The sequence below is a fragment of the Sminthopsis crassicaudata genome, chromosome 2 (assembly GCF_048593235.1).
Source record: "Sminthopsis crassicaudata isolate SCR6 chromosome 2, ASM4859323v1, whole genome shotgun sequence".
In the NCBI taxonomy this organism is placed as follows: Eukaryota; Metazoa; Chordata; class Mammalia; order Dasyuromorphia; family Dasyuridae; genus Sminthopsis; species Sminthopsis crassicaudata.
In genome coordinates, this window is record NC_133618.1 from 220,968,038 (window position 1) to 220,990,870 (window position 22,833).

The 22,833-nt window shown below is 37.9% G+C and overlaps 1 protein-coding gene, 1 long non-coding RNA gene and 1 pseudogene across 6 annotated transcripts in view; 2 read left to right on the top strand and 1 right to left on the bottom strand.

The window, feature by feature from the left end:
* Positions 1-484, bottom strand: part of HPCAL1 (hippocalcin like 1) — a 175,292-nt gene extending 174,808 nt beyond the window's left edge. For 2 of the 5 annotated variants that reach the window (XM_074288248.1, XM_074288250.1), the window contains exon 1: positions 243-433. The gene's annotated coding sequence lies outside the window, so the exon portion shown is untranslated. Of the gene's footprint in view, positions 1-242 lie in introns of all 5 variants that reach the window. The other 3 variants (XM_074288246.1, XM_074288247.1, XM_074288249.1) reach the window with 2 other exon arrangements.
* Positions 364-22,833, top strand: part of LOC141555410 (uncharacterized) — a 50,355-nt gene continuing 27,885 nt past the window's right edge. The window contains exon 1 of the long non-coding RNA XR_012486183.1: positions 364-483. This is a non-coding gene — a long non-coding RNA (uncharacterized LOC141555410). The remainder of the gene's footprint in view (positions 484-22,833) is intronic.
* LOC141555294 (26S proteasome regulatory subunit 10B pseudogene) overlaps positions 624-22,833 on the top strand; it is a 30,742-nt pseudogene continuing 8,532 nt past the window's right edge.

Below are 22,833 nucleotides of genomic sequence, written 5' to 3' on the forward strand. Positions count from 1 at the left end.
AATGAGCGAGGTTCCCAGGCAGTGAATGCGCCGGGTGGGGAGACCGATCCTGGGACTTGGGGTTTGGTGTGGGTGCCCCAGCCTCCGAGATGCCCCTCAGCCAGGGAGCCTTGGGCGGGACAAGTCAGGGGGCGGCAGACATTCAGAAACAGCGAACACACACACACACACACACACACACACACACACACACACACACACACACACACACACACACACCCCTCCTGCTTCCACCTCCTTACCGGGTCCTCCCGAAGAGGCAGCAGGTCCCCAAGTTGTGGCTCCCGCCCCGCCTCCGGCTCCCGGGTACTGACCACCGCACCGGGACTCTCCTCCTAGGCGACGTGGAGGCGGCGTCCGCTGAGCGCCTCGCTAGCAGCTAGCAGCGCCGGCCCCCTCCCGCTCGAGCCAGCGCTCCAACTCTGCGCTCATCGCCACTGAGGAAAACAAAAGGAAACCGGCGGAGAGAAAAGAGGAAACGAGGTGGAGGCGCACGGGGACGGGGGAGGGAGCGAGGGAAGGGGGCGGTGGCAGCTGGGGGCGGAGAGGGGGAGGGAGGGCCGGCCGAGGGGGCGGGGACAGGGCCGAGAAGCAGCCTCGGAGGGGGACGGGGAAGGCTGGAGATGGAACACGTTGCGCCGAAGTTTGGCGCTGACTCGGACGGAGAGGAGGCAGGGGGCTGGGAGCGAGGAAAGGGCAGGCTGAAAGCACCCTCAGTGACCCGCCCCTCCAGCCAGAGCCCCGGGACTGGCCCGTCATTCATGCCTCCACCCTTCCCAGAGCAGACTATTACGGGGCGGGGCCGAGATGGGGGCGGTACCCAGGCTGGACACCTCCTACCGAAGCGCATCCGATGGACCCTCCCTCTCCCTTCTCCAGCCTTCTTACCTCCGACTCCTCACCTGAGGGCCGCGGAGGGGCAGGAGGGAGGTAGCCAGAGGCAAGGGGAAGGCTTGGGGGGCGACCGGGGAATTCTAGTAGCGCCGGCTCCCTAGGTACGCCCCCTGCCCCGCCTCTGCCCCGCCCCCGCCCCAGCCTCTGCAGCAGGCAGGAAGTGCTGAGCCGACGGGCCTCGGGAACGGGGCGGGGGGCGGGTTGGGTCTAGAAAGTGGGGAACACCCAGCGGGAGCTCTCCGGAGCGCGGAGTCCTCCCCAAATCCCAGGTTTGCATCCCCAGTGCCCTGCGCTTGGGCAGTAACTCAGGTTAAATCCAGCGCACAACGCTGGCGGCGTGACCCTTGGACAAACTGATCTGTCTGGGGCTGGTTCTTCATTTATAAAACGGAGATCATTTTATTCTCTATTTCACAGGGCCAATAAGTCCCAATAAGAAGAGCTATTTAAAAAGCTGCTGAAAACCGAGAACGCTAGATGTTAACATATATGGTTATTAGACTTAGGAGGGGGAGTGGTCGCGGACCGTTGTGTGAATGAAGTCAGACGGACTTTGGTTTTCACCCCGCCCCCGAGGCCTTGCACACAGTAGGTGCTGGACAAGTGGTTCTTTTGCCGGTTTGAAAGAATGGAGTGAATGAATGAATATTCACACATGCCCCCACAGATTAATTTGATCCTTTCTTTTACTAACCTGTAAATTGGTTCTAATAATACCTTCACGACCTAGTTCACAGGCCTGTTGTGAATATTAAGGTGTACTAGTATGAATACATTTGATGACTTAAAGGCAGTCGGAAGATGGTCTCTATTCACTATGCTACCTAGCTCTATCGACCCCTTTCTCACCCTCATCTCCCCTTCCTTAAGAGATATGCAAAGTGTCTTCAGAAGATGAATTTTCCTTTTCTCCCCGTTTCCCAGAAAAGGGAATGGATGAGTCATTTGTGGGAATAATGGTCAAGACATTTAAAACCGATCCTTTCCAGAGTCTTCTGTCACTCTGAAAAATAAGTTTGTCTTCTTCAGAGAGAACAAAATACATACATTACCCTTTCCCTCTTTGACCTCAAAAAGTGCCTTAGTTTCTGAATAAAGTTTCAATTCCAGAGTTTATTATTCGACCAAAAAAAAAAAAAAAAAAAAAGCTCAAATTTTGTGGACATGGAACCGCAAGGAAAATTAGAGATTATCTCAGGATTTTTTAACCTAGAGTCCATGAACATATATTTGCATATTTGTATATGTATGTATATATTTACATGCATGTATACAATTTGTAGATGCACACATGTAATATAGTTAACTCTGTATCAAAGTGATTGATTTCTATTATAATCCTATTTATTATGAATTTTAAAATATTCTGAGAAGGGGTCCATTGGCTTCCGAAAATTATTGAAAAATTAACAGCACACACACCAAAAAAACTTGAAAAACTTCTGCCCTCATTTTACAGATAAGAAATTGAAAGCTGGAGAAGTAAGGTGTTGTTACCCAGGGTCATACTGTAAGGGACACAGGATTCTAACCAAGATTGCCAAGGAATGCCAATCTAGTATTGCTTTCACCCCATGAGATAGATACCTCTTCAGAGCTACCATTCTCGTGTCCTTGAAGAGAAAATCAAACTAGACTCTCCTCCTTCTACAAAGTGTCTGGTGGATAGATACACTCAGGGGTTTTTTGTTGTTGTTGTTGTGTTTTTTGTTTTTTTTTTAAAGTCATTAAAAAACTTATTATATTCAAGACCCTGGGTCACCTTCATATCCACTCCGATGGATACAAAGATAAATTAAGTAGCAGCTGCTGTCCTTGAGGTTACCAAACATCTAATAGAGGAGAAAAAGTGATATACAACAAAGAACTGAAATACAAAGAATGTAATTAAGTGCGACCTTCAAGGTGTAGATCAAATGTTGCTACTTCTATGAAATCCTCCCTAATCCTTTTGGCTTCGATCCCTTCTCTGAACTCTCATAGGACTTTGTAGCCTGCCAATATATTCCAATCACTTGTATAGTAGTTGTGTCTCCCCTGCTACAGTAGGGGAGTTCCTGGAGAACCGAGATTGGAGTTTATTTTTATAACCTTAATGGCAGAGAGCTTTGGAAAGAGTAAGTAGGTATTCGGTGAATTTGGTGAATTAAGTGATTTGCTCAGGGTCACATAACTACAGACCCAAAACTAGAATCCAGGCTTCCAACTCTTTATAGCATACTCAGGCACCTAAATAAGTATTATTTGACCGTTTTAACACTGTGATTAAATTCAATAAATTCACTCAGTCTAAATCAGTGTGATATAATAAAAAAAATCATTGAATCTGGAGACAAGCTAGCTATATATCTATGGCCTTCAGCAAATCCCCTGAACTCCCTGAGCCCTTGGGTTCCTCATCTGAAATGAGCAACTTGGATTAAATGGTTTCTAAGGGGGCCCTTCCAGCACTAAATCATATGAGGCTATGAAGTTCTTAGAAATCACAAACCAAGCATTTGGAAAGGTCTGTGATCAATTTGTTTACATTGGCTACTTTTATTTCCAATGTATTATTTCTCTTATAGTTTTAGAACAGATAAATATAGAACAGTTATAGAACAGATATATAGTTATAGCTATAAATAATAATAATAATAATAAAGGATTGATATCTGTCTTTAGCAGATATTATGGCTGTGGTTGTGGCTGCTTCAGTCTTGTTCCATGGCATCTCTACTCAGTATATTTTCAGAATCACAGAGTCTTTAAGAGGGATTTAATGTAAACTTAGCCCAATTCTTTCTTAAGTAAGAATTTACTCTATGACATACTCAACAAGTGATCAATTATTTTTTGTTAGAAGATCCTCAATAAGAGAGAACCAACCCCCTCCTGAAACATTCCATTCTGCTTTTGGATACTTCTAATCACTAGGATGCTTTCTTTATATGAAATCAGTTTCTACCTTTGCAATATCCAACCTTACACCTTATTCTTTCCTTTGGGACCAAATTTGCTTCCACTTGATAGTCATTAAAATACTTGAAGTTAGCTGTTATATCCCATAAGTCTTTTTCAATCTGAACATTCTCACTTTCTTCAGGCAGTTTTCATATGGTATAATATCAAAGCCCTTCACTATGTTGCATATCCTCTTCCAGAAACTCTGGCTTAGCAATGTACACCCAAAATCATAGTGCCAGAAATTAACACAATACTATAGATATGGTCTGATCAGGACAGAGTATAATAATACTATCTCCTCGATAGTCTCTCTTAATGTAGTCTAAGATTGCATAGACTCTTTTTACAACTATAGTAACTGTTGAATAATATTGAGCTTTCTGTTTCCTAAAACCTCTAGTTCTTTTAAAAAATATGAATTGCTAACTAGACAAATATATCATCTTATTTTTGTAAAGCTAATTCTTCAGATTCAAGTGTAAAACATTTATCCTTATTAAATTTCATGTTATTAGATTCCTGCAAATATCACAGCCTGATTCTGTCAGGAGCCATATTGGTTAACTCTCTCAATTTAAGACATCTGAAAATCTTAGAAGTTTATCATTGATGCTTATATCATCTCTGTCCCTGACAAAAATGTTAATCAGCCCATGGACACTACTACAGATCTACTTATAGGTTGGTATCAAGCCATGAATGACAATTCACTAAGTCTGTCTAGCCAACCCGTTATGAAGTCACTGCTCTGGATTGCTTTTCTATCAGTCGGTATCCTAGTTTGGGTGCTATGATCTACCTCATGATATGAGGAGCTTTTAATGTTTAAATATCCCCCAATGCCCCTAAGTGATGGCCCTTACCCAGTATTTTAATTTTTATTATTGTTATAATTACAACTTACTCTGTATTGAAAGTGCAATTTTGACCTCCATTGGGGGGTTGGGAGCAGGGAGGGTCCTTTCCCAAATTGAAGAAACTTTTATATTATTTTATTATAATCTTTTTATGCTTTCTTGGTAAAAGTACTGGATAGGAGCTGGACCAGGAGTCAGGAACTTCTGAGTTCAGATCGAACCTCAGACATTTACTAGCTATTTGACCTTCAAAAATCACTTAACTTTTTTACTTCAGTTTCCTCAACTATAATAGGGATAATAGTAGTACTTATTTCCAGAGTTCTCATGAAAATAAAATGAGGTAATAGTTGTAAAGCACTTTGCAAAGCTTAAAGTTCTATGCAAATGGGGAAGGGAATAAGTATTTATATAGCACCTACTATGTTCCAATCACTATGCTGAGATTTCTTTTCTTTTCTTTTCTTTCTTTTTTTTAAGCAAATATCTTGCTAATAGTAGAATAACTACAACTATTTCTATTTTACAATTAAGGAAATCAATATAGACAGGGATTAATTGGCATGTAGAGTTCTGCAACTAACGTGTCTGAAGCAAAATTTGAACTTGGGGTCTTCCAGAGTTCATACTTCACTACTAGCTGCTATTAACTAACAACTATTATTTTGTAAGAAGCATTTCCTCTTTTAAACTCACAAATTTGCTTATCAAAAGTGCAAGAAGATTTTTTTCTTCTAACTTGCAAAAAGCTCTGTACTTATCTCTTCATTCAGATATAACAGTAACCTCTATCAAGGTTTTCCCTAGGATATTTATTAGCATGCAAATTGAGAAAACTCCACATCCTAAAATAACTGCCACCTTCCAATATTATAGATTGTACAATACATCTATTTTAGATTCCCCCCTAAGCCAGAAGCATCTACATCTAAAGTTTTTGAAAGTGTTACATATGAGCCTAGGCCAGATGGTCTGAAATATCAATCAGGTGTATAGAAAGATTATCCCTGGTGCCCTGACCAATTAGCATAAAGAAAATACCATTCTTCAACTCAGACACTTGCCACCTGAATTTTATCATTCTCAGAACTTCAAGAAGTCCTGAGAACAAGGGAACCTTTGTGCTAAAAAAATGATATTAGAAGTAGAGCTTTTCCTCTCTGCTAGAGCAATTTAGCCTCAAATGTCATTACTATCAAAAACTTGGAATTCTGCCTTTATACAAATACTTGGGATTATATCAGTTTGGAGAAGACTATTGGAGTAACAAAAGTGATATTGGTCCTGAGGAGAATGCGCCTCTATACATAGAAGACTAGCTGGGGTAGCCTTGGTAGGCTTGTTGTACATCTAAGAAGTTGTTCAAAGTATTCATTTCGTGTTATGGTTTATATGCTTCAATAAATCATATCAGAAATATATGGATTGTGTGTTGTTGTTGTTGTTTTCTCAAATTTTAATAGTACAGGGATAGTGTTTTTCTAAACCACATAAATAATTTAGAGAGTATTTGTTGAGCAGGAGAGATTGATCACCCCTCCAGCCCTTGGAATTAGTGTCATGAATCTAGAACATCTTCTTAACTGTTTTGTTGTTCAGTCATTTCAGTTTCATTCAGTTCTTTGTGATTGCATTTGGGGTTTTCTTGTCAAAGTTACTAGAGTGGTTTTGTCATTTCCCTCTCCAGCTCATGTACAGAGGCAGAAACTAAGGCAAACTGGGTTAAATGACTTACCCAGCATTCCCCAATGATGGCTGGATTTGAACTTAGATCTTCTTGATTCTAGGCCTGGTGTTCTATGCACTGCACTACATAGTTTCCCCTTAGCTATTTCATATGCTCATTTTTCCACTAGAAATAACTGGCACAACCATACACTACAATTTATACAGACATTCCCCAATTGATGTAGTAGCATATTGAATCCTCAGAGTGAGGCTCACTATCTCCCATCAGCATTCAAATCTTAATTGATTAAGGAGGTATTTTTCTAATACTCTAAGTCAGGCCTTCTTAAACTTTGTCCATTCATGACTCTTTTCGCCTGACAAATTTTAATGTAAACACTGGGTATATAGAATAGATATACAAATCAAACTACTGATAATAAATCATATTTTTATGACCCCCACATTCAGCTATGAGACCTCTTATGGGGTCGAGAACCACTGTTTAAGAAACTGGGCTATAAATCATGAGCCTCTCTACCAATGTTCTCTCCATAATTAGTTTTTAGAAAGAGATTATCTACTTCTAAGAACAGTTCCCCCAAAATTTATATCACTCTCCAACTAACACATACAGAATGAAGGCAGTATTGTCTCAAGTTTAGAAAACACATAGAACAAAATATATGGATATGTTAGGGTACAAAGAGCCAGTTATTAAATTTCCAGTGCAAGAATTTACACCTCAGAAATCACAAAAGTTATAAATCTGGGCTGAGTTTATTTATTTATTTACTTATTTATTTAAGTATCCAGGCTTAAGAAAATGATGGGAAAATGTTAATAATGCAAATCAAACTTAAAAATATGACATGAATATTTTTTGTTGCTGTTGTTCAGAAATCCAATTATTAGATATTTGCCAGCATGCCCATGCAAATGGGTAACTCACCAACTTCTTGATTTCTTGAATGTTCTTTTATTTTCTTTGCAGTATCCATGAAATTGCCCTTAGTCATGGTGTAACTTCTGGGCTTCTTGAAAAGTCTGAAGTTCCTTTTCTCAGGTGACTAGTCTGTCTTTGGCTCGTATATGTCAACTGTTCCAGGGATACCGTTAGGACTAGAATACAGATAAGAAGTCCAAAATTCTATGTCCTTCAAAGTTCCCAAGGTCTTTCCCTAGTCAAAGTTGAAAAGGTGGAGGACAGCAAGATAGTCTTCTCCCTTCAAATGTGGGCTGAAGCTGTTCTTTTTCCTCTACCTGCCATATGCTCCAGTCCACTATTCCAAATTAGCTTGATGGCTTTAATCAAGCCTTACAGGCCATAACTAATCCCTCAACCAATCTGAACAGACTTCCTGCCATGCTTTGTTGAAATGATTTTGATTGATGAAATGGAGGTATCTAGGTTTAGTCACACCTAGTTTACACCTCTGATTTATATATTCAGTAAGAGCTTTTGTCACCTGATAAAAGCATCAGAACTAAGTGGGGGTGAAATGATTAACTCAGACTTTCTTACCACCCTTAAACTTGTATTGTTTTATTTTTCTCTAGAAAGAAAAGCTCTCATTGAAATAATTTAATTTTTTAGTATTATTTTAAGTGCTTATGAATAATAAACTCTAGAAATGATTTCCTTTTATGTTGAAGAGTGGACATGTAGAATTATATTAAAAGCTAAGGGATCTGGGAACTAAAAAACCCAGAATGATTAGGAACTCCTGAATAGATGATCTCTAAGTTCTTTATAACTCTAAATTCTAAAATCTGTAAATCTTATCATTCTCCTCTTCCTCCAAATCCCATGCCAGTCTTGTCTGTCTTTCAAGACCCAGCTCAAAGCTATCTCCTCTATTAGCTCACCTTGTGCCAGTGTCCTTCCCTGCTACCCTTCCTCTGAATAGCAATCTGTGCCTCTCATTCCCTTTTACCCTATATTCTGTATTATAATTATTTCTGTGTGACTCAGTTTTGTGTCCTAATAGTACTTAGCATAGCACTTCAATAAAAATGTTTTTGTTTAAAAAATGAAACTTATGAATTGATAACCAAGAAATAATTTAATCTTAGAATGCATTCAGAGGATTAATAATCAGGAATTATTAGGAAATAATAGACCTAATGCTAAGCATAACACTTTGGGAAGGACATTAATAAACTTGAGTGTCTGGGGAATAAAGTTGGTAATGAGCCTCAGTAAGGAATGGCCTTCTCCTTACCTAGAAAAGAGAAAACTTACATAACCTGAGAGCTGTCTTCAAGAAACTGAAGAGTTATGAAATATAAGACAACTTTGACTTGATCTGTTTAGGTCCAGAAGGAAAAACTAGGAACAAATTGTGGATTCAGTCAAGAAGTATTCATTTAAGTGTTTCCTATAAACCAGGCTTCCTGTGCTCACAAAGCTTATATATAATTTTGTATATACAGAATACATGGGAGTTAGAGGGGGTCAGGGAATCTGGGAAGAACCTTTTATAGAAGATAATATTTGAGATGAATCTTGAAGAAATCCAGGAAGTAGAGGTGAAAAAGGAGAGCATTGGGGAGGGGGGAGAGTGCAGACAGTGATAAGGCATGTAGTCAGAAGATGAAATATCAGATATGATGGACAGCAAGAAAGCCAATGTCAACAAATTAAAGTATTCAGGGAAGGGAGCAAAGTATAATTCAGAAATGGTGGGAAGACATTGAGTGGTAAAGGACTTTAAAAGTCAAATAAAAGATTTTTTCTATTTGATCCTATAAGAAATAAAGTTTATTGAGTAAGGGTGATGTGGTCAGTCCTTCATTTTAGGAAGATCACGTTAGCAACTGAATGGAGAATGGATTAGAGTGAGAAAGAGCTTGAAGCAGGGAGACCAATAAGAAGGCTATTTAAATAGTCCAGGTGTGAGATGTTAAAGATATGCACTAGAGTGGTAGTTGTGTTAGTAGATAGAGAAGGATGAATGATACAGAAGTAGACTTGGTAATAGACTGCATATGTGGGGTTAATGTAAATAAGGAATTGAGAATGATAGTAAGATTGGGAGCCTGCCAGGGTGATGGTACCCAGAGAGAGTAGTAGGGAAGTTAGGAGAGTTTAGGAGGAAAGATGATGACTTTTGTTTTGGACATATGGAATATGAAACTGCTACTCTAGTGTAAGTATAAATAGACATTTAGTAGTTCAAGATTGGTGGTCAGAAGAGAGGTTACAACCAAATAAATAAATCTGAGAATCATCTGCATTGAGAAAATAATCAAACCCATTAGATATGACTAGGTTAATAAGGAAAATAATAAACAGAGGCAAAAGAATGGAACCAAGGACATATTCTTGGAGGGCCCCACAGGTAGTGTGACTTGGAGAAAGATTTGACAGAAGAGATTGAGAAAGGTACATCAGATAAGTAGGAAGATAATCATTATAGAACATTGCCACAAAAGCCTAGAAAAAAAGAAAATATTCAGAAGAAGCTGATTCACAGTGTCAAAATCTGCAGAGAAAGTTGAAGATTCATAAAAGTTCCTTAGATTTGTCTATTAAGAGACCACTGGTAACCTTGGAGAAAGGAGTGTCAATTGAATGAACTAGGAAACCCAATAGCATGGAGTTGAGAAGAAGAAGATAAGTGGAGACACCTATTGTAGATGTTTTCTCAAGGAGTTTAGTCAGGAAGGGGAGGGAATTTATAAGAATGATAGCAGGTATAGTCAGATCAAGTAGGGTTAGGTTTTGTTTGTTTTTTATTTTGTAATGGAAAGGGACGAGTTTGTAGGCATCAAAGATATAACCAGTAGTAAAAAGAGATGGAAGGTTAGTGAAAAATTGGGAGTGATAGAGAGGGCAACTGTTGAAGAAAATGGGATAGAATTGGATTACTTATATGTGTAGAGGGTTTTGTGTGGGCAAAGAGTAGGGCTATCTCTTCATGTGAGATGGGGTGAAAGAGAATATAGTGACAGAAGGCATCTTTATGATAGGAAATCAGGAGAATAAGAAGAGGGAGCTCTCCAAAATAGCCTCAATTTTTTCTAAGAATTATGAGTCCAAATCTTTAGCTAAGAGAAGAAGAAGAGAGGATGCCATTGGAATTTTGAGAAGAAATTTAAAAATTTGGAATATTTATGGTTTAGATATGACTCAATTAGGGAATGATGGCTCAGTTGAGATTATGTAAGACAAATTTGTTGTGGATCCAGTCAGAATAGTTTGGTGATTTTCTCAAGCTGCATTCAGCACAAGTGAAGAAGCATAAAGATGACAGAGTTGGAGCTGTCTAAGGTTGGGTTGTGGCAAGATACAATTGGAGATAGGATAAGTCATCAAGGGACTTCAATGCAGAGGACAGTATAGAGATGAATTGTTTCACCAAGGGGTAGAGAAAAGGAAAGAAAGGGAAAAGAAGCTAGTGTACAGGAAAGAAGTGAAGAGACTAAAGATTATTATAAGAAAAAAATAAAGGGTTAACCATCATAAGTCAGAGAAAAAGATGGAATGATAAAAAGTTATGATTAGACAAAGGAATTTCAGAGTTCATGAACCTGAAAGTGGAAGATTTAAAGGTGGTACAAGATCAAGAATATGACCATCTCTGTGTGTAACTGAGGTGCATGAAGAAGTAAGGTCATAGGAATCAGGTAGATTAAGGAACTGAAAAGTTAGAGGTTTGAAGGAGTATCAACACATATGTTGAAATTCCCTAGGAATTTCAAGGATAAGAGTTAAGATAGAGAGGAAAATTTGAATTAAGCATTGAATTCATCGAGGAAAGGAGAATGCTGGGGGGACAGGAGCTGGAAAATATAAAGAGGAATATTTGGCTTTAATATAAAGAAAAAATAATAATTAGAACCATACCCCCAAAATAAAATTGATAATCACAGGAAGGAGTAAGTTATCTCTCATTATAGGATTTCAAACAAAGGATGGATAAAAATTTGTCATATATATAGTAGAAAAGAATGCTTGCTCAAGTATGGCTTGAACTAGACAGCCACTGAAATCTATTTCAACGCTGAAATTCTGTTAGTTACACCACACTTTTCTCTTTACCTTTCTCCCCAATATTAATCCTGTGTGTGTGTGTGTGTGTGTGTGTGTGTGTCTGTCTGTCTGTCTGTCTGTCTATGCCTGTGTGTGTCTGTGTGTGAGTATGTGAGTCAGTCAATAAACATTTTTCAAGTATCTACTATGTTATAGGCACTATGCTATGTGTTAGGGATACAGGCAAAGCAGATAGTTCCTGCTTTTCAAGAATTCACAATCTAATGGGGGACGTAATATGCAAGTAACTATATACAAACAAGTTATACACAGAATAAATAGGAAATAATCAACAGAGAGAAGGCACTAAAGTAGAGAGGGATTTGGTAAGATTTACTGTAAAAGGTGGGATTTTATCTGGTACTGGAAGGAAACCAAGGTAGCCAAGAGGTACAGATAAGAAGGGGGAATATTCTAGGAATGAGAGGCATCCACTGAAAATGTCCAAAATTGAGAGATGAAATATTTTGTTTGAGGAATTGCAAGGAGGCCTGTGTCACTGGTTCAGTGTGTGTGTGTGTGTGTGTGTGTGTGTGTGTGTGTGTGTGTGTGTGTGTGTGTGTGAATGTGGGTTATGTGGTGAATAACTTATGGTATATGAATGCTATTGTTTTATAAAAAACAATCAGCAGGCTGATTTCAGAAAAGCCTGAAAAGACTTACATGAACTGATACTGAATGAAGTAAATAGAACCCAGAGAACTGAGCATCAAAAACTTGATTTGCTGAGCCTAAAATAACTATCCTATAAAATAACAATTCTATCAAGTGAGGTTAATCTCACATCGTAGTGAACAGATGTATTATAGTAATGTAAGAAAGGGTTTGTCTCCTCACTCCCTTTCAGATTGCCTTGGATCTTGAAATCCCTTTGATTTCACTTTGTATCACTCCTTTGAAATAAGGTAATATCTCTAGAAGGCTTCTATTGAAAATAAAAGTCTTATATCTGAGAAAATACCTATTCACATCCTAGCAGAATTAGTTTGCGGTTTTGGTGAGGAGAGAGCAGGATAAGCCATGAAACAGGAGTTAGGTAAGGCAGTGTGAAGTAGTGGAGGGAACAATATATCTACAGCCAGAATATCTGAGTTCGAACCCTACTTATATTACATATTCCCATATGACCTTAAGCTAGTCACTTAACCTCGGAGACTCATTTGCCTCTGTGAAATCTGATTATTTAAAGTCCCTTCCAGGCCTGACATTCTCATTATGCATATAACAAAAGATGCACTGGTGAAAGGTGTGTGAGATCACTGATGGTGCAAACAAGATGGGAATCGTTCTGCTTCCATTGTGACCATGAGAAGAATTGCCTCCCAAGAAGTGAGCCCACTAACAGCCTTGTGACTGCAAGTAGCCACAGCCAGAGACAGCTTTAGCTCTGGCCTTCTATCCTGAACCCATCATCTGATTGTTTCCAAAATGGCAAGACCATTTCATTCCCAGGTACTTTTTAAAGGAGCCTTTCCTGGCTTCTGCTGGCAGTGTCAGCAGGAAGACAGATGGTGGGGATGACAGGAGCACCAGCAGAGTGAGTGATCCCCCACCAAGGCTTGGAGCTCTCTCCCTCTCCCTCTCTCTGCCTGGTCGTTGGTATAGGCTGTTTTCCTGACTCAAGCCAGTGCTAGCAAACACACACACACACACACACACACACACACACACACACACACACACACACACACACACAAAAACAACACACACACACACATACACACACAAACACACACAAAAAAAACCCAGGGTGGGGAAAAAAAAATCAGTGATGGCAAAAAAGCTAAGTGATTCAAACACTGGGTTTCAAACTCGTGTTTTTGTATGCCTGGGTGGAAGAAAGAGGAACCCCCTTGCTGACTTTCAGTGGTCCTGAAGGAGAGCAGAGATGGGCTCTTCATTCAAGACTCACTGAGGCTTCCCATATGTAAAACATAAGGCCTGGTGAACTCATACTACAAAGCACAGCAGGTCTGACATCTTTTTCATGTCAGTGAAGGATGAGGGAAGCAAGCCAAAGAAAACCTGGTTGCATAAAATAATATTAAAGCACAAAATCCAAAGGCTAAACAAATAAAATAAGATTTGCCTGAGACTAGTCCAAGCCAGAACATTTAGCTTGTCATTTTTCTTCCAAATCTAATTTTTAAAACTATTTTTTGCTCTTTCTCTCTCCCCATCATCCTTTCTCTCCCCTCACTCCCTCCTTAATTGGCTTAAAAAAAAAAGAAAACAAAACCTTTATAACAAATATGCATTGTCAGGCAATACTTGGACATGAACCATATCCAAAAATGTATGTCTTATTTTGTACCTTGTATCCATCACCTTTCTCTTAGGAGATGGGTAGCATGTGATTCCTCTGGAATTGTTGGAGTTCTTAAGTCTCTCAAAGTTATTTGCTATTACAATGCTGTTGTTATTGGGAAAGTCATTTTACTGGTTCTGTTCACTTAACTTTGTATCAATTCATCTAGGTAACTTCCCAAGATTATCTGCATCCCTTTTTATCATTTCTTATAACACAATAATATTCCATAATATTTATGGAACATAATTTGTTCAGTCATCTTAAAATGACGAGTAATCCCTTAATTTTCAGTTCTTTACTACTATAATAACATGTTTCCTGCCTTCCCATCTCCATCGCCATTATTTTTCTGAACGGATGTGCTTGGTATGAACACACAGTTAGAGGTGCTTCTAACTTCTTCATATGATATCAATTTGTCAATAACTGCTTCTTGGATCTAGTCATTCAATCTGTCTCAAATCCATCTAACTGTACATATATTTACCATATTTAGATGCAGTCAGGTGGTACATGAATAGACCACTGAACTTGGATTCAACAAGCTTGAGTTCAAATACTATCTTAAGACACTTACTAGCTATGTAACTCCTGGGCAAGTCACAATCTCTGCCTCTTTTAGTTACTCTACTGCAAATCAGAGCTAATAATAGCACTTATTTTCTAAGCTTCTGGTGATTCAAATGAGGTCATATTTGCTTTTTTTATATTAACAACTTTTTATTTTTCAAAATATATGCAGATAATTTTCAACTTTACCCTTTCAAAACCTTATGCTCCAACATTTTCTCCCTACTCCTCCTCCCCTAGATAGCAAGTAATATTGTATAGATTAAGAAGTGCAATTATTTAAAACATATTTCTACATTTATTATGCTGCACAGGAAAAATCAAATCAAAAGCAAAAAAGAAAGAAAGAAAAATAAGCAAACAAACACCACCACCAAAAAAGATGAAGATACTCTATTTTGATCCACATTCAGTCTTCACAGTTCTCCCTCTGGATGCTGACGGCCCTTTCCATCACAAGCCTACTGGAATTGTCCTGAATCCACTTCTCTTTTGAAAAGAGCCAAATCCATCACAGTTTGATCATCACATAATCTTCTTGTTGCTGTGTACATTTTCTACTCACTTCACTCAGCATCAGTTAATGTAAGTCTCTCCAGGCCTTTGTGAAATCTTCCTACTAATAATTACTTATAGAACAATAATATTCCATAGCATTAATATACAATGACTTATTCAGCCATTCTCCAACTGATGGGGCAGCCATTCATTTTCCAGTTTCTTTCCACTACAAAAAGGACTGCTATATACATTTTTGCACATGTGAGTCCCTTTCCCTTGTTTAAGATCTCTTTGGGATATAGAATTAATAGAAACACTGCTGGATCAAAGAGTATGCACAGTTTATAGCCCTTTGGGCATGGTTCCAAATTGCTCTTCAGAACAATTCACAATTCCACCAACAATATATCAGTGTCCCAGTTTCCCACATTCCCTCCAACAGTTATCATCTTTTCCTTTCATCTTAGCCACTCTGAGAGGTGTGATGTGTATGAAATATGAGGTAATATTTGTAAAGTGCTTAGCTCAATGCTTGATGCATAGTAGGCATTTAATTCTTTTTTTTTTCTTTTTCTTCCCCCCTCCCCCCCCCCCCGAGGCTGGGGTTAAGTGACTTGCCCAGGGTCACACAGCTAGGAAGTGTTAAGTGCCTGAGACCAGATTTGAACTCCAGTCCTCCTGAATTCAAGGCTGGTGCTCTATCCACTACGCCACCTAGCTGCCCCGGCATTTAATTCTTACTTCCTTCTGATATCACTCTATCTTGTTCACTTTATCAGAATAGTATGAGATCTGTCAAATTCTTTGCTGAAATCCAAGTGTCTAAATGATATTTTAAACAAAGTAGGTATTCAATAAATGTTTATTGAATGAATGAATAAATGAATGAGTAAGCTAAAATAAAATCCTATGAATCCCTCCTCAGAATAATATTTTAAAATATATATAAAATAAAATACACACAAGATTACAGAAGAAAATGATCATATTTAAACAGTTATGAAAAATATATTTTAAAAACTTAATTTATACATTTCAGATTCCTTTACATTGACAATTGCTTTTCTTCCTAATTGGAACAATTTCTGTTTTAGTCTTCAAAATCTAATTTTTGAAGGATTCCTAAAATTCTTGAGCCAACTTGTCCTGTAGAATATTAGACCATGATATCCTTTCTCTGAACCCTCTGAAACCTACTCTCCGTAAATCAAGAATTCGCGATTAGCATTTTTTCCCTTCTCTATTATATGTATAGACCCTATTAATTCTTAGAGAGGCTTGTTTCTTGTCCTCAAGGATCCCATCATTTCTATTTTAAGTACAACATTTTGTTGTTATTATTTGTTCAGAATTAAATTCAAAATAATCTCATCACTTCCTCCTCTTTTTGAAGAATAAAGTTCTTAAAAGATGCATCTTTTTGATCTAGAAGCATACACATCAAGATGAAGAAGAGTTAAAGAATTTTCAGAATCTCCAATTCAATTTTCAGAATCTTCCAGAGTTGGAAGGTAACTCAAAGTCTATCCAATTTAAATTGTAGTAGTCCAAGATTCTCTTCTACTATATACTCAACAATCAACCAGTTAATATTTATCATATATCTACTATGTGCAGTCACTATACCAGGGACTGGGAATACATGTGCAAAAAATGAAACCATCCCTACTTGAAATGAGCTTATGATCTAACATGGAAGACAAGACGTATATAAATTTTTTCAGAATAAAAGTTAATCAATATTGATTGTTAGTGCTTCATTTTTGAAGAGGACCAATAATATCATGGGTGATGTCTTGACTTGTGAGTGAATTGAAATGAGGCAGAGAAGCCCATTCATCAACCTCACATACTTCCAGAGTCATGAGTCCAGTGGCAAGATAAAAGTCAGAATGTCTGATGGTGGCCCCGGACATAGTGGATGATCTTGAAATTTTTGATGTCTGACCAAGCTCTAAATGCTCTACAGTGCCTGCTTCAGTTGCCTTCACGGTTGTTAGAGTTAATAAATATTTATTGAATTTTTCTCATCTGACCATTCTGTCAGTGGAAGTCTTCACATGCTTAAGATAGACACCTGCCTGTTACCAAGGTCTCTGGCTTTCCCTCAACCTGGTTTAGCCCATGTGCTGACATGCTTTACTGGGATATAACTTCTGCTCATACAATAGCTTCTTAGAGCCATTAGTTAGAAGAGAATAAATACAAATAAATATAAAACAGTTAAATAAGATAGGTTTAGAAGGAAGAGCACTAACTCTTGGGGGAATTAGGAAAGACTTTAATGAACAAGAATTTATTTTATGCTAGTCAGTGGGATAGGTGTTGAGCATACAAAGACAAGGACAAAAATGAAAGAATGCCTGGTCTCAAAAAGCTTCCAGTCCATCAGGAAGAACTGTATTCAAACACACACACATGTGCATATATGCAAAATCAATTTGGAAACTTGTCTTTGAAGACTTCTATTAAAAATAACTCAATACTTCCAGAGACAGCTTATTCCACTTTGGAGTAGCTCTAATTGTTAGGAAGACTTTTCTTATATCATATTGAAATTTGCCTTAGCTGACAGCTGACAGCAGTGGAAAAAGAAGAATGACAAAAGACTGTCACAGGAACTCAAAAAACAATAATAGTCTGGGGATCTTGAGTGATAAGGCAAACAATCATACATAGCTCAATAGTCCCTGATGCTACTACTGGATTACTGCCCAGAACAGTCATAGATATTAAGAATTATAACTGAATCACCAAGAAAACAGGTCAAATTGTGTTGTTTACAAGAAAAGGAATCTGTGAAATTATGTCTTTTTAGAAAATTTTCCATGAAAAATAGTTGTTATTTTTAACAAGGAGAAGAGAATAAGCATTTATTAATTGCCTACCATATTCCAGATACGACTAAGCACTTTATAAATGTTATCTCATTTGTTTGTTTCAACTCTCAGAGGTACTGTTATCCCCTTCTTTTGAACCTACAAAAATGATTTTTCTGATTCTAGGCCCAGTGTTTTCTCCACTTCTTGAACAAGCAAGCTCATCCCCCTTTTACAGTTAAGGAAAACTTAAGTAACTTGTCCAGATTCACACAGCTAGTAGGTGTGTACTATAGATTAGAACTGAGATCTATTTTAACTCCAGTTTCAATATTCTATCTACTGAACCACTTAGATGACTCTCATTTAGTATTGGAAGGGATAAACATCAATTATTCAGAAAAGTTGTTTAAGTGGAATAGATCATTCTTGGGGCCAGAGGAACCTATTTATAATACCTAACTCCAACTTACTTTTTGAGTCTTATTGCATATTACCCTATTCTCTTGATCTACTCTATAGTTTAGTTAAATTGGCCTTCTTACACAATAGGGTGTCTATCTACCAGAGATTTGTTCTCTCATTTGGAATGTTCTCCCTCCTCATTTCCATCTTTAGAATATTTAAGTTTACTTCATAGAATTCCTAATCCTTCCATTTTTGTCCACCTGCATTTTTTTATTTCCTTCACAGGTTAATTGTACACTATTTCAAAGTCCAATTATTTTTATACAGCAAAATAACTGTATGGACATGTATTTAACTTATACTTTAACATATTTAACATGTATTAGTCAACCTGCCATCTGGGAGAGAGGGTAGGGGAAAAACTGGAATAAAAGGTTTTCCAATTGTCAATGCTGAAAAATTAACCATGCATATATCTTGTAAATAAAAAGCTATAATAATAGAAAAAAAGAATATCTATGTTTGAGCAAAATCAAGAGAACATAGTATATAGTGACCACAAGATTATGTGATGATCAACTGTGATGGGATTGGCTCTTCTTAACAATGCAGTGATTCAAGGCAATTTCAGTTTCACCTGGGATGGAAAATACCATCCACATTCAGAGAAAAAAACTATGAAGCAATATGGACCAAAACATGGTATTTTTGCTTTGTGTTTGAGGATCAAAAGAGATTATTTCTCTCTTTAATGGACTGTGTTCCAGTGAAATTGCATTAGTAGCTATTCCTTGAACCCTCAAATTCATTTCTAACCTTTAGGCATCTCCCATTCTCCTCATCTGTCAGTAGGAAACCTTGCCTTCCTTCAATTTCCACTTGGGGGCTACCTCTAACCCTGATCCCCCATTTAGTGCTCTTTTTCTCTATTTTTATACAGTAGTTGTTTATATACATATTTATTCCCCAAGTATAATGTACTCTTACTGAAGATAGGGACTGTTGTAACTTGTTTTTGTGTCCCCAATGCCTGGCACAAAGTAAGTGCATAATAAAACATTTATTGGATTGATTTGGTAGCAAATCAGCCCTACTTCTCTCATTCACTGCTATTTTCAATACCTTGAGCTGTAAGTTTGAAGCCTTCTCTTCATTATTTCTCATTTTTGTGCCCAAATATAGCATTATACAATCCATGTGGGGAAACTTAAAACTTCAGCAGAGTATGATCCCAGGGGATGTTAGCTTTATTTTTTAGATGAGATTGTGCTGCAACTTATTTTATCTCTCATCTTGCTTCTCTATATAGTTTCTTCTCAGGGAAGAAGGATTTCTTTGTAGACTGCATGACATTGTCTGTGAGTCACATACTGGTAAGAATGAAAATGGCAAATAAGGAGACGAGCTCATATGAATATAAAAATTAAGGTCATGTTGACACTGAATTTGGGAAGGAATATGAAAGGGCTCTAAGGTAAGCTTGAAGAAAACTTTGTAATTCCAAGGAATTTAGAGTATTCTTACTACCTTGCTACCTCAGAGGTCAGCTAGTTCCAGACCTTCTTTTGTACAGAAGTGGAAACTGAAACTTTAAGAGGGAAAGGGACTTTCCTAGGGACTTTCCTATAGTCTGTGCTCTGCCTCCAAGTGCAGGGATATTTCCACTTTGGGACATTGCTTCTTCACAAGTTTGTCTTTGTGACCCTTCTCTCCCCACCCCCATACATTAAAAAAATCACATACACCTGTTCTATTAAAAATTCATGAATGGTCATGTATGTAGAGAGCCTGTGCTGAAGGGGGCTCATATACACAAAACAGTTCTATCCTCAGTTTGTCAAAGGGACTAAAAACTTCTGCAGGATCTCCAAAATTGGATACTGAGATCTTTCTAGTTCCCATGTGTAGAAGTTTGAAACATCTTGATTGGTTGCAGAATTAGTCCAAACATCCCTAGCCCATTTTGTCTAGTTGGCCCCAGACCAAACTTCATATACTATCTGGCTGCCTACTTTGGCCATCTTGCCACATACCCTGCTGCAGGCATCCTCTACAAGAAGTTAGCAAATCCAGTCATCATTTTATAAATGAGGAAACTGAGATGTTTATAAAAATTAAATGACCTACCCAAACTCTCACAGACTGTGAGTGTCTGGGGCATCATTATTGTTAGGTAATGCTGGAGAAACTGAGGCAAGATAGAGATTAAGAGATTAGAGAGTTTTTGATGTTTTATTTGAGAGGGAGAGATTTACTGGGACCAAATGATTCCATGGTCAGGACTATCAATCTGGAGGGTGGGGGGAGGCACCAAATATTCTGATAAATTGGGATTACAGAATGGGGAGAGGCACTGGACATTCTGATGTCTAAGATAGAAGGTCTTTCTCCGTATTTGGATCATCATGATAAAGAGGGAGGGGTGGTGTTGCAGGATTGAACAGAACAATTAGGAACTGAGGCAGAACAATTAGGGAAATAGTCAGGACAATAAAAGGGAATTGTAGCACAACATTTACAGGTCACTTCCCTACCTTTTCCATCCTCATAATTGGTTATCTTAATACACACATTAATATCCTCTCAAGTTCTCTGTCCTCCCACCTCATCACCCTACCTTATACCTCCCCCTTACTTTAATCACCCTTAGCAACAGCCATACCCTTTATCTCATTATCACCCATAATTTTGCTATCTTAATAATCTTGAATTATGAAATTCCTCTTTCTCATCATAACTTACTATTATTGTCTCCTATCTCCTTTTCCCTACTTTTTTTTCCCCTGAGGCAATTTGGGTTAAGTGACTTGCACAGGGTCACACAGCTAGGAAGAGTTAAGTATCTGAGGTCAAATTTGAACTCAGGTCCTCCTACTGTAGAGCTGGTGTTTTATCCACTACACTACCTACCTGCCCCCTTTTCCTTACTCTTGAGAAAACTTATATTTGTCTTCCCTATGACCTCTCATCCCTCTCTTCCTCCTGAATCTTCCAGTCCAGCACCCCTGCTGCTACCTCAATTTCCTCCTTCCACAGTCTTGACACCATGGCTGATCAATTCCATTATATACTCTTCTTTACTCTCGAATCTCCTGCTGCCTTTTTTTATGATATGATCATCAATTGTAACTTGCCAGATATTATCTCTGGAGTTCTTCCACCCTTAAAATCTACTATTTCGTATGCTGCTGAATGCTTCCAGAAAAAGCAGCACAATTATGTCACTTGGATCTGTTACAAATGTATATTATCTTAGAAAAACCATGTTTTAGAACTCTACCTCCTCAAATTATATTATATTTACTTACCTACTTATATCCCATATCCTCTCACTTCCTCTTTCCCACCATAAAAAGATAAGCTCCTAGTCAGGATACTTATTTTTTATTATTTAAAAAAATTTTTTTTATTATTATACCCAGCACCTGTTGTGATTCCTTGATACATTTTTTTTGGGGGGGGGGCAAAAACTGTAATTTCAATGGCATAAGGACTCTTAGTGAGGAAACATAATCTTCTAATGTTAAGTGTCATTTTCTCAACCAAACTTTAGTCTTAGGCAGTTTCCTAGAGTATTCAAAAGTTAAGTTACTCACATAGGATTAAATAGCTGGTCAATGTCTGAGAGAGATGTGAACTCAAGTCTCCCAGATTTTGAGACCAACTCTCTCTTGTCTATGCTGTAACTACCTCTGTCTTAGGTATTATATGTGCTTTTAAACTATTTACTGTAGGAGTTAGGAACCTTTTTTTATGCCATGGACCATTTGGATATTTATAACATCATTCACAGGCCATTCAAAATTATCAATTTATAGAACTTAAGTAGTGGGAAATTGTTGTATGTAGTTTTCAAGACATTGTCATTTGTGGTTGCCTTAGCAAATTATTTTGTGGGCCTTATATGACCTGTGGGCTAGAGATTCCTCACCCCTGGTTTTTTTATTTGAAATTAAGTAATCCATCTCTTTCTCTCTCTCTGTCTCTCTATCTGTCTCTGTCTCTCTGTTTCTGTGTCTCTCTCTGTGTTTCTGTCTCTCACTCCCTCTTTCTCTCTCTCTCTACACACACACACACACACACACACACACACACACACACACACACATACACACACACAATCAAGTAAAACAAATTCCCACATTGGCCACATGTTGCATCAGTTTGAAACTCTGACTTGAGATCCAAGGTATGGTTCCATGATATTAAGTGAGAAAGCTTTTATTAATAGGTACATGAAGTACTGCTCCAACACCCCTCACACTTTCTGTCTTCTTTTATATTTCTCCTCCTTTCTCCCTTTCTCTCTTTATTTCCATGTTGATATTTTTGCTTTTTCATTGTTATGAGAGAGGAACTTGGAAGTCAGGAGACCATTGTTCTAATTCCAGCTTGGCTGCTTTCTAGTTATGGACTCTTGAACCATTAACCTTTTCAGACTTCCTCATTGCAGTATCATGGAAATGTCACTTGAGTCTGGAGTCACAAAAGTGAAGAATATATCTTTAAATGTGGCTTGTAAGGGCATTTTTGCCATATTTTGCCATACTTATTTGATGCAAAGATTTTCTTTTTCTTCCTTTTTTCAAGGGTGGTGGAGTGGGGAAAGAGGGCTATTTTAAAAAAAATGAAAAGAGTCATTGAAGCATTTTATTTAATACACAGAAGAGAACAGAAGAAAATACAAATGAGCTAGACATCTTTGAAAGCTACATATTGAATAGATTATCTTCCTAAAAGTAAAAGCAAAACAAATGTATTAGACACAATTTCATGAGGAAAGAGGTTTCTGTTCTTGATGTATGGAAATGCTCATTTTAT